Here is an 11,847-nt window from a genome sequence, read left to right as displayed (position 1 = left end):
ATACAATCATGGTGTCTTTAAAAAGGCTAGATTAAAGGAAATACAAAGTTTTGGGAAATTTTGAAAATTGGGTGGATAGTGATTCTTTACAATTTTGATATATTTGGGTGTCCCTGTGGATGTATTATAAGCACTAGAAAATTTAGCCCCTAAAACACTTCTGATTTCGAGAAAACTTAAATATAAAACTTTACCGGTGCTCCCGGTAAATTTTGATGAATTTCAAATAGCGCCTATAGCCGTACAATGTTAGCTGCGACCATGACAATCTCAGAATATGTATAGATGTGATATATAATTTTCAAACGGGAATAGCTAATCGGTCGATTTTAGTCAAAAAATATTGTTTTATAGCATAATCAATATCTTGACCTCGAGAGGGAGCTATACAGCATAAAGAGTATTATTTACAATTTCATAACTTTAGACTCGATTTCAACCGCGACAACGATCACTGAATATTGTTGGATAGCATATGCTTCGAATATGTTCATTTGAACCGAATTCATGACCCCATACCAAAACTTTGTATTACCTTTAACTAGATACACAAGACTAGTACCCTCTCTTTCCAAATTTATTTATATAATTTTCTTTAAAAAAAAAAGAAGAATATAACAGAAAATAAGCAGAAGGAAAGGGATGGAAAGAGAAAGAATCCTAAAAATAGTCATTTATGACATGTAATTGTACATTATTTTTTTATGTGTATATATATATATATATATATATATATATATATATCGCAGTACCATCGCAGTACCTGAGCAATTACAATAGCCCCTTCACCCATGAGTAAATCCTATTGTATTTGCACCCATGCAGGTTGTAGAGTAATCATGTACTTTTAAGAATGCTATCAGTTGCCTGATGATCGCTCGCAAGGCTTTAAACTCGGAGTTGCAACCATGCATGTTCCATTAGTCTGCCTTATTCAATATATAAATATATATATATATTTCATAAAATAGTGTGTGGCAAAAATAGTCAACTGTGACTGATTGCCAAACAAAATCAAATCAAGAAAGAAAGACTACTGCAGCCAGGGGCTTAAATCCGGGGGGGGGGGATGGGGGGCTGCATCCCCCTGGCTTGAAGTAGGGGGGATGGCCTGTACAAATACCCCCCCCCTGAGATTACAAAAAAAGAGAGAAAAAAAAAAAAATGTTATTGTTTCAACTTTAGCATAATGCATGAGAAATGAGTTTTTTTTTTTTTTTAATGTATGTATAACTGTATAGCCTACACGCATACATTATGTCACGTTCAATAACAGTAGTTGCGCGACGTGCGCGAACAAGCACTTCATAAACTTCAGAATAATTTTTCGTTATTTTGCAAGGTATTATTATAGCCCAGACGTAAAGTGCGCCAGCGCGCGAGCGCTTAAAAAGTACAATCATGTACAGTAGATTCGCGCCCGGCTCCCCCCCCCCCCACTTAGTGTTATTTAGGGTACGCGTATGCTCCGTTCCCTCCCTTTAAAAGCACCCCCCCCCCACCCTATCTCAGGACTGCCAACAGTTCTGAATCCCTCTTTCGCCGGCTTTTCGGTGGCTTTTCCTGCCTTGGAGATCCCCCCCGAAATCCGGAACACTGCTAAATGTAGTAATGTACCACACCCACCCCCCCCCCCAATTTCAGGTGAGCTCTAGTCGATCGAGGGGGACTGGGGGCCAATGCTTTTACTTTTCAAAATGAAATAATCCTTAATGAGCTTTCAAAGCAAGCAGGAATTTGAGGAATTTGATCCCGGGATTTGATAATTTTTTTTATGATATTCAAGCTATTTTATAACCTCCTTTTTACATTTCTCAGGAGTCCAAAAAAGAGAGAGAAAAAACCCATCCCCTTTTTAAAGAAATTAAGAGTCGAGAATGGTACAACGAATCGTCTTCTTTCTCTAATGATTTAATGAAACGTAAAAGCTTCCGCGCTTCGCGCGGGCGGGGAAGGGAAAAACTGAATTCAGATGAGGATTAAAACAGTCGAGAACGGTACAACGAATCGTCTTCTTTCTCTAATGATTGAATGAAACGTAAAAGCTTCCGCGCTTACACGGGAGGGGAGGGGGGAACTGAATTCAGACGAGGATTAAGAGGCGAGAACGGAACAACGAATCGTCTTCATTCTCTAATGATTTAATGAAACGTAAAAGCTTCCGCGCTTTGCGCGGGAGGGGGGGGGGGGACTGAATTCAGACGAGGATTAACAGTCGAGAACGGTACAACGAATCGTCTTCTTTCTCTAATAGTGTTTGTTTGTTCGTTTGTGTGTGTGCGTGTGCGTGTGTTTGTGTGTGTGTGTGTGTTGTGTGTTTGTGCGTGCGCGATCGCGCGCGCTTGCATATATTAGTGTGGGCGTGCACTCGTGCTAGTATGATGGCTATCGCCGATCATCCCACCCCCCCCCCCCCCCACTCCTCGGTACGGATTTACGCCCCTGACTGCAGCGCATGCAAGGACGTAAATAATCATATCTGATTTTTTACACGTCTGTAAAAACTCAATACACACACACACAAACACACACACCCACACACACACACACACACACACACAGAGGAGATGTGAGTTCGTCTATAGCGGTACGTTCGCGTTCACTTGGTCCGCTCTCTGTCTCCGCCTACAAACTTGCTCAAGTGATCTTGTTCATGATTGATACACGTCTGTAAAAACCCAATTGCAAACACACACACCATAGAGATAATTTTTAACAAATATGAAAATAATTCATAGAGATCAGTGGATTTTTAAAGGCTAAAACGAAAAAATTGAATAAGTAAATGAAATAAATGAATAAATAAATGAATAAAAATCTAATTTATATTGTTTCCTTTGTATTCTTCACCCCCGGTCTGCATCTCTCAGTTATGACAAGGACACAACTTACATAGAAGTGCCAATGGAAAGGCACCTTTAAAACAAAAAAAATCAAATAACAAGTATATAATACAATTGAATTACATAAAATGTGACGATTGAGATACAGGTGTGCAAACAAAAAATACATATATATAATTGAAAACTTGAAAGTATGGAGGTAAATCAACGAATCAAGATCAATGCGGAGGCCAACTATCAGAAGCATGAATGTTTGAGTAGATAGCAGCCGGTAAAAAAAAGAAGCTTTTATAGGAGTATGTAGATGAATAGAGTGTCACGTATCAAGATTTTCTTCTTCAGAAAGTATCTAAATGGGCCTTTTCTTTCTGTCCTTTTTCCCCTTTTATTTTCTGAATATTTTTTTTCCTTTTCTTATTTTTTTCTGTTATTTTTTCAGGGAGGAGGGACTCTGAATGGGGCATAGCGTAGAAGGAAGTGCGATTTCAATTTCCTTTAAAAAAAAAAAAAATTCATTTAAATCTCTCCTATAGCCATTCGTTTCCCCTCGCCCCCTCCCTCAGTCGCTTCCTCTCTCTCTCTCCCTCTCTCCCTCTCTCTCTCTTCTATTTTCTTTTTCTGCATTTTATTATTTTGGACATTCTATTTTACATGTCAGAGATTCAATTGATAACAAAATGAAGGCCCTTCTCCGCCGAGACACTCGGCAATAATTTGTTTTTGTATTGGTCTATATCATTAATTATTAACGGACACATAACTTAAACAAAGAATGAATATTTATATTTCATTCTTATGTCATACGCAACAAAACACATACTAATTAAACAGACTGTAGAATGAAACGATGTCTTTGTTCTGAAATAAATGGAATTAAACGATCCTGCTGTTAATTAAACTCAGGGATTTTAATTAAAGGTCGGGCTTGCATTTTTTAATTACAACAGCAATGTCGCTTCATAATTATATATCATAGTTCTCTCCTAATAATGGTAATCATCTGCTAACCTTCCGATGAAACTTTTAAAAGTTGGGCTTTAATAACGTTATGGGCTACAATCAATTTCACTGCAAGTGAACATGATGATTTTAGCAGTATCCTTTAAAAAAAAAGATAAATAAAATGCCTATTAGTCCCGGCCCCCACTCCGAGAACGGAGGGATACCATGCGTGTTACCAAAATGTCCGGTAAAGGGGTACTTTTCACGCACCTGCAAAGTCCGGCTCGTATAAAGTACACAAAAATCCGGCACGTATTGACTTTATACACCGGACTTCGGGGGGTGTTTTCAAAAGGAGGGAACAAGCATACGCGTACCCTAAATAACACTGAGTGGGGTGGGGGGGGGGGAGGGGGGGGGGGCTATTAGTCTTCTTGGATCTTGGATTTATTTTCCTCCTAAATACTCCGAAGAAGAGTTTTGACTGGAGGTGGTGGAGGGTGGACGATTACATTTTGGAAAAAAGTTCTTTAGTAACTGCATTTTTAAATGAGAGCGGGGAGGTTTGGTCGATGGTTGCTTGTTGTAGGTTATTCCATGTCTTTACAGTCCTTGGGAAATATGAGTTGGCATAGACGTCCGAGTTGGTGTGGCGAATTTCAAATTGGTTGGAGTGTCCTCGTCTACGTCTGTCTGGCTTAGGGTTGGTGTGAGATTGGTAGTCGATGTCGAGTTGTCCCTTGATCATTTTGAAGAGGCAGGTAAGGCGGTGTGCTTCCCTTCTGTCTTTAAGAGATCCCCAGTTGAGTTGGTTGAGTAGCTTGGTAACACTGGTGTCCCATCCGTAATTATTGGTGACAAAACGTGCAGCCTGACGTTGAACTTTCTCGACAGCATAGATGTTTTTGGCTGTATAAGGGTCCCATGCTGCAGTGGCGTAGTCAAGGTGTGGACGAACAAGAGTAAGATACAACTTTTCTTTAATATTAGATGAGCAGTGATGGAAGTTGCGCCTTAGGAAGTTAAGGACCCTTGAGGCTTTGCCGGTTGTGTAATGAGTCTGGCTATTCCAGCGTAGGTCTTTCTGGATATTGATGCCAAGGTATAGGGTCTGGTTCGTTTCGTCCAGGGTAACATCAAGGATTTTGTAGGATTTAGTACCCGGTGTTCTCTTTCTTGAAACACGCATCGTTTTGCATTTAGAGGGATTGAAATGCATGCCCCAAGTCTTGGACCACTGGACCATAGTATCTAGGTCTTGTTGAAGAGCTTTCTCATCTTCAGCAGTTTTAATGGGACGGTAAAGTAAACAATCATCAGCAAAAAGTCGTGTTGTACTGGTAACCTTTTCATGAATGTCATTGATGTGGAGTAGAAAAAGGTGAGGGCCTAATACTGTGCCCTGTGGAGTGCCACTGAGGACTGGTAACCACTCGGAACATTGACCATTTACACAGACACGTTGCAGTCTCTTTGTCAGGAAACTAGATATCCATCTCTTATTATTTGCTCGAATACCATAATAGTCTAATTTCATGAGGAGACGCTGGTGCGGGATGACATCAAAAGCCTTTGAAAAATCAAGCACTGCCATGTCTGTGGTGATATTTTTGTCTAAGTTCTTGGCAAGGTCATTTGTTGTAAGGATGAGCTGAGATTCACACGACCTGTGTTTCCTGAAGGCATGTTGATTTCCAGCCAGGATGTTATGCTTGGCCAAGTGTCGCATCAGGTTACTGTCTATGATGTGCTCTAATAACTTACAGCATGTAAGGAAGGAAATGGGGCGGTAGTTTGCAGGGTCAGTAGTAGCACCCTTCTTAAACAGCGGGGTGATATTCGCCTTTCTCCAATCTAGGGGGAGATCTCCGGTGTCCAATGACTGCTGAAATATAAACTGTAGTATGGGAGCAATCTCCTCTGCTGCGATCTTTAAAGCTTGATTCTGGATTTGGTCTGGTCCAATTGCTTTGGCTGTGTTTATATTGAGAAGAAGTTTTTTGACACCTTCAACGTCAACTGTGATGGGCGGCATGTCAGGGAATGTACTTGGAGGAAGATCTGGGAACGACGGCGGAGATACATCCTCACGTGTGAAGACACCCTGGAATTGGCTTGCAAGGGCTTCGGCTTTATCCTTGTCATTCGTGAACAGCTTGTTGTTAGCTTTCAGCGGCTGAACTCCTGTGTTATCAGTTCTTCTTGATTTCACATATCTCCAAAAATCTTTAGGATGGCCATTCTCCAAAATAGAAGAAACATGGGTTCTATGTGTATTCCTGATGGAACGGTCAACTTGCTTGCGTACTCTGGTGAATTTTTCCCAGTCCAATTTCTCACCACTTTTCTTGGCACGCCTATAAAACTTCTCTTTCTTACTGCAGAGACGTTTCAATTTGCTTGTAAACCAAGGTGCTCGCATTCGTCCTTTGAGGAGCTTGTGGGGAATATACTTGGTGACAGTTTCATTAAGTGAGTTTTTTAACCAAGTCCAGTTTTCTTCAACTGAGTTTTTGTCCGGTTGGAGATCAATAAATTCTTTGGCAAGTTTTGCAACAATTTCCTTAAAGTCATTATTATTAACTTTCCTCCAAAGAGGAATATTACGGGGAGGCTTGGTAGGTACTTTCACTTTTGTGCGAAATTTGGCAGTGATAATACAATGATCGCTGATTCCAGGAAGAGATGAAACATCACTAACCAAGTCAGGATGAGTAGTCAAAAGAAGGTCAAGGGTGTTCTCGGTTCCATTCTCGTCCCTTCTAGTAGTAAAAGTCACTTTCTGGGTGAGATGGTTATTTGAAATCAGATCAGCAAGTGCCATTTGGAGAGCGCCTTTTGGTTCACTTTGATTTCCACTAGACCAGTCAACTCCTGGAACGTTAAAATCTCCACCCAAGATAATGAGTGGGGAACTTGAGGAGCTGTTTATTTTGGCAATATTTTCATCAAGCTGCAGTAGTGGGGAAGTTTTAGCATCAGGAGGACGATAAAAGCCACCCACGAGTAAGGTTTGTCCTGGTAACGAAGCTTGACACCAGAGCTTCTCAATGCTGTCACTGTTGTCAGATAAATCTGTTCTCTCGAAGCAGGGGATGTTCTTGTTTACTCCTACGAAAACTCCACCTCCATGGGAATTTCGGTCTTTCCGGAAAATCTGAAGATGAGGAGGAAAGCACTCTGCAGACTTTATTTCTGGTTCAAGCCAAGATTCAGTACCAATGAGAATGTCCGGGTTTACAGTCTCAATAAAGGAAGCTAGTAAAGCGGATTTACCTTTAATACTGCGACAGTTTATTATTGCAATCTTAATGTCATCACCTCTTGTAGGTTTCCCGTTTTTGTTATTTAAGGAAGGCAGGCTGGGCTTCTGCCTCGAAGGGCGTTGGCTATTGACCTGCGAGGGAGGTAACGTAGCGTCGGCACTGGTGTTACTTCTGCCATTCTGACCCACTACTGTCCAACCATCCTCTGACTTTTTTAGAGACATTTTTGGAACAGTTTTTGTTTGTTTAGTCCAAATATTGTTTGACTTTTTGAGAGTTAATTTAGGCACAGTTCTTGTGCGCTTAGGACTAGATGTTCTGGAGAACACATGACGATTTTCAACATCCTCGTCAGAGTCATCACTAATGGTCAAAAGGCTTTCAAAAGAGTTACTTAAATTGAGCGCCCTTGACGGGTTGCCTAATGAGCTTGTAAGGTTTGTTGTGTCGCAGGCGGGGCACAACCATATTGCATCTGGGTGTACATGTACATTAGGAAATTTCACATCTACATTTGAGGTGTTGCTGCAATTTAAGTGAAACCACGCCGTACAGTTTGTACACTGTATACCAGTTGATTTAACAGCATATTCACACAGGCCGCAAGGATATTTTGGCTTACGGCCTCTTTTATCTCGGTGTCTGGTAGTACTACTACTAGTACTAGTAGATCTACATGTAGGTCTAGTAGTAGTAGGACTACTAGTGTTACTTAAATCATCAACTTTAGTTGTTGTCGATGACGAAGGGCCTGGATTCAGGCTAATATCTCCAGCTAATAAATTCACTAAGATGAACAAGGGAAGGCGTCCTCGAGAGAGGCCCAAAAAGGGGGTGTTGGAATGCTTGAGTCCTCTACCTGGATATGGCTTTGTGGCACACGAAAAGGAAATGATGTAGGCATTTGACAGGGTAACTTGATCAGGAGTATTATGACTTTGAGTTTGATTTAGGGTAAAGTTTGATAAGAATGCATTTGGAGATGGCTCGTCAAAAAAAGTATCGAAAAAAGGAATAATCCTACTGTACTTGATCCTCGACTGGAGCTGGGCATTCATACATTCCTTGTATACACGTAGTCCAAAAAGGTACATAACAATTAAAAATAGTGGTTGGAAAGATGGTTTCGTCTTACGGTAACGGTGATTTCCAATTAAAAACAACATGGCGATATATTCAAAAATTATCCGAGTTGCTAGGGACGCAGACGATTTGATGCTCAGAATTTTTCTATTATAATTTCTATAAAAAAAATCACACAGAGTCGAAGAATATCACAAACATCAAGAAAAAGAAAAAGATAAAACGTTGATGGCAGAAAATCCTAAAATTGAGTGATGGGTATTAAGACAAGATTGAGGGTAGATCAAACAACCTTACAATATACCAAACAAATTCGATTAATAAATTGAGTAATTGATTTTAATGGCACAAAAGTAAGTGTGCCTTGCTTCGTTTTGAATTTCTTTGTTATGCGTGTTGCAATATTCAATACTACTACATTGAGTTGCTGATTGTAACTATATTAAGAATTAAAATAAAATATAAAAAATAAAAACGTATGACATAAAATTGATATAATCGACTTGGTCGACTAAGTTCTGTGGCACAAACTTGGCATTATCGGACAAACCTAATAATTGGATAATCCTAACAATTACAGAGCTTGGTCTTGTTGCACTGTTCGCCAGCAGTTTAACCCTAATAAGGCCGGGCTATTTGAAGTCTTAGTAGGGCCGGGGGGGGCCATTATGGCCCCCCTCAAGATCTCGGCCGCGAAGCGGCCGATCGCCGCGAAAATTTGCACGCATGTCAAGTGAAGTGTAAAGAATAATATGATCATTTCAATTTTTTGAAAAATTCACTCATTTGCATATTTATGGTAATTTATGCAAATAAAGTCATAAAAATCACATTTTTACCAATAAATCATATATTATTCATATTTAAGCATTCTTTTTCACTAGATATATTCATTAGACCATTCTGAATAATAATAAGACAAAAAAATTGGAAGAGCCAGCTTATTTCTTATGTTATCCCTTGTTTTGATAATTTCTTATGTATTTCATTGTTTTTTTAACTTATGTATTTCATTGTTTTTGTTGTTTTATTTTATCTTTTACTACAATTCAACTATTTTGACTCCCAAAACAACCACCTAAGCTTTAAACAAGATCCAATAACCCATGTTTGATCTGCTTTTAGGAAAAATGACTTTGCCATACGTTTTGTACACAAATCACGAAAATGAGCGATTTTCAGGCTGACATGCGAAGACAAAAGGTCACGTGACCTTGTAACCGTAGGTCCGATTTTCAAAAAAATTATTTTAAAAGTTGCGCAAGACTCGAAAGAAAAAAGTCAGCGAGCGGCGGGGCGCCATCCATATGCGTTCCCGAGCAATCGAAAAAATTGTGGAGGGGGGGCCATAATGGCCCCCCCCGGCCTTATTAGGGTTAAGGATATGAAACCCCGCGGCACACTACTCACAAGAGCTCTAACAAGCCAAGCTATATAGAGCCTACAAGTAAAATAATGCCGCGTATGTACCACTCACCCAATCGATTCAAGAACAAATTATGATTAACGTAAAACAGGAAAAATAAAAACAATAAATAGGCCTACCAAATTGTTAACTTAATAATATTATCAACACTCAAACACACCCAACGCACATATCAGTAAAAAGCGTAATACATCTACAAATTGCATACATGCATATATATCTTTTCAAATCCAGTAATATAATTATTTATATTATTTCATATTAATGGTAACATAAAATGTGCATATTGAAGTAAAGGACAAATCCTCTGCGCGTACTTAATGAAAGGTGCGATCTGCGATTTGTTTCCCTCTCCTTGAATAGACCAGTTCACGGTAAGCACATTGCTGCAATAACCCCGAATATCCACAGATCTTCAAAACATGAAGAGTTCCCCCGCCCCCCCCCCCCCCCCCCCCCCCCCACTCCGAGAACGGACGGACCCCTTGCGTGTTACCAAAATGTCCTTTCGTAACAAAAGAAAAAGGTCGACCCGTATTGACTTTACACACCGGACTTTTGCTGAAAGGGGGGGGGGGGGTCGCTTGGAACACGCATATGCGTACCCTAAATAACGCTGGGGGGGGGGCGGGGAGTTCCCACTTTGTACATTTATTGCAATATTTTATTATCCCATTTACTTTTTTTGAAAGAAATGCCTCTCTCTGCTCTCCAAATCATAATCCATACTGTTGTTAGAAAAGATTCAGATTTTCATTTTTTAATACGTGTTGAAAAATTAGTATATAACTACAATATAAAAGCAAAGACTGTTAACACACAATTACCATAGTAACATGAGGAACAGTGATTACGGTGTCGGCGTGTCTTAGTAAAAAAAGCAGATGAAAAAACAATTGAAAAACAATAGCACTAGGTTTTGGATACACTTAGGAGAGAGATAAACCCAGGGCAGACCAGCTTCATAAAATTATGGCATCAGTTCCTGCTCTGTGGAATTCTCTAACCATAACAATTAGGAATACACCTTCTTGCGATACTTTTAAGCAAGCGCTTAAAGGGGTGTAGCATGACGAGATTTCGTGTCTTTCCCGTGGCCTGACTCGGGGCCAATCGGGTATAATTAGCGAGCTTTAGATTTTGACACCGAACGACCTCGACTACGAGTGACGTCATTGTTATGCTCGTCATTGAATCCACGTTGGGTCTCCTCTTGCTAGCGCTTAAGATTGTCACACGACGCGATGCCAATGTTTAAATGCATGCGCAGTGATGCGCAGTGATACGCAGTGATACACAGTGATATGCGCGAGACAAGTTTTCTTTGTTACGTCATAGTTAGTCTGCACAGCTGTTCGAACCTCAGCTGTGCAGAAAACTCCTAAATTTCGTCAAAAAAGTAAAATTAAATAGGTTGAAGTGACGTGATTGATCAAATTCATAGGTATTTGTTGTTTTCATTGCAGTCACATATATCTTCTTAAATTATATTCTCACCAGATACTATAGTCTGATGGCTGGCTTCGGCATATTTTGTGTCCAGCTCGTAGTCGTTGTGATCACTTCGAGATAAGCCTAAAATTTGCCCGACTCCCGTTTTGTCAATTCACAGACGACGAGCTAGAAGCAGGTGGCGCATGCGCAGTTAATCAAAGTGACGTCACTCGTAGTAGAGGTCGTTCGGTGTCGAAAATCTAAAGCTCGCTAACGACTACAGAAGACGCGACCGCAGTATTCACGTGCGTGCAACATAAGCGTGGGGAGAACTTCGGCCTGTTTCGCGAACACTAGAGCGCGCTGACCGTTAAGCAAGTCCATTCGTTACGTATAGTTGTCCAAAAGAAGTCGTAGATGGAGTTAACCAGTATATGCCATGCTACACCCCCTTTAAGGCCTATTTTTTTCTTACAATGTAGTGCTTATAGTTTTCTGTAATATGTTTATGTTCTCAAAAATGTAATTATTACGCGCTACACAAATTTAACGTTATTAGTATGAGAAGAAAACTCTCGACAAGACTTGTCTAAATAGACAAAAACTAATCAACAACATCACATTCACACAATGAATATAAATTTAATTAAATTAAAACGAAAATATAAGTAAAGAAAGTAGGTCAAGAAACAATGCCGCAGTTATAAGGACTTCAAACAAGGAGACCTAAGTTGGGAAACAGCCATTTTGAAAAGTAATTAAAACTGATAGAATGATGACGGTATGAATCTTGTTTAGACAATGTACACCATTAAACAGACAAAAGGAGGGAGCCCTGTCTTCGTTCTGGAAA

The sequence above is a fragment of the Strongylocentrotus purpuratus genome, unplaced genomic scaffold (assembly GCF_000002235.5).
Source record: "Strongylocentrotus purpuratus isolate Spur 01 unplaced genomic scaffold, Spur_5.0 spur5_scaffold_5, whole genome shotgun sequence".
NCBI lineage: Eukaryota > Metazoa > Echinodermata > Echinoidea > Camarodonta > Strongylocentrotidae > Strongylocentrotus > Strongylocentrotus purpuratus.
This window is presented reverse-complemented; position numbering follows the sequence as displayed.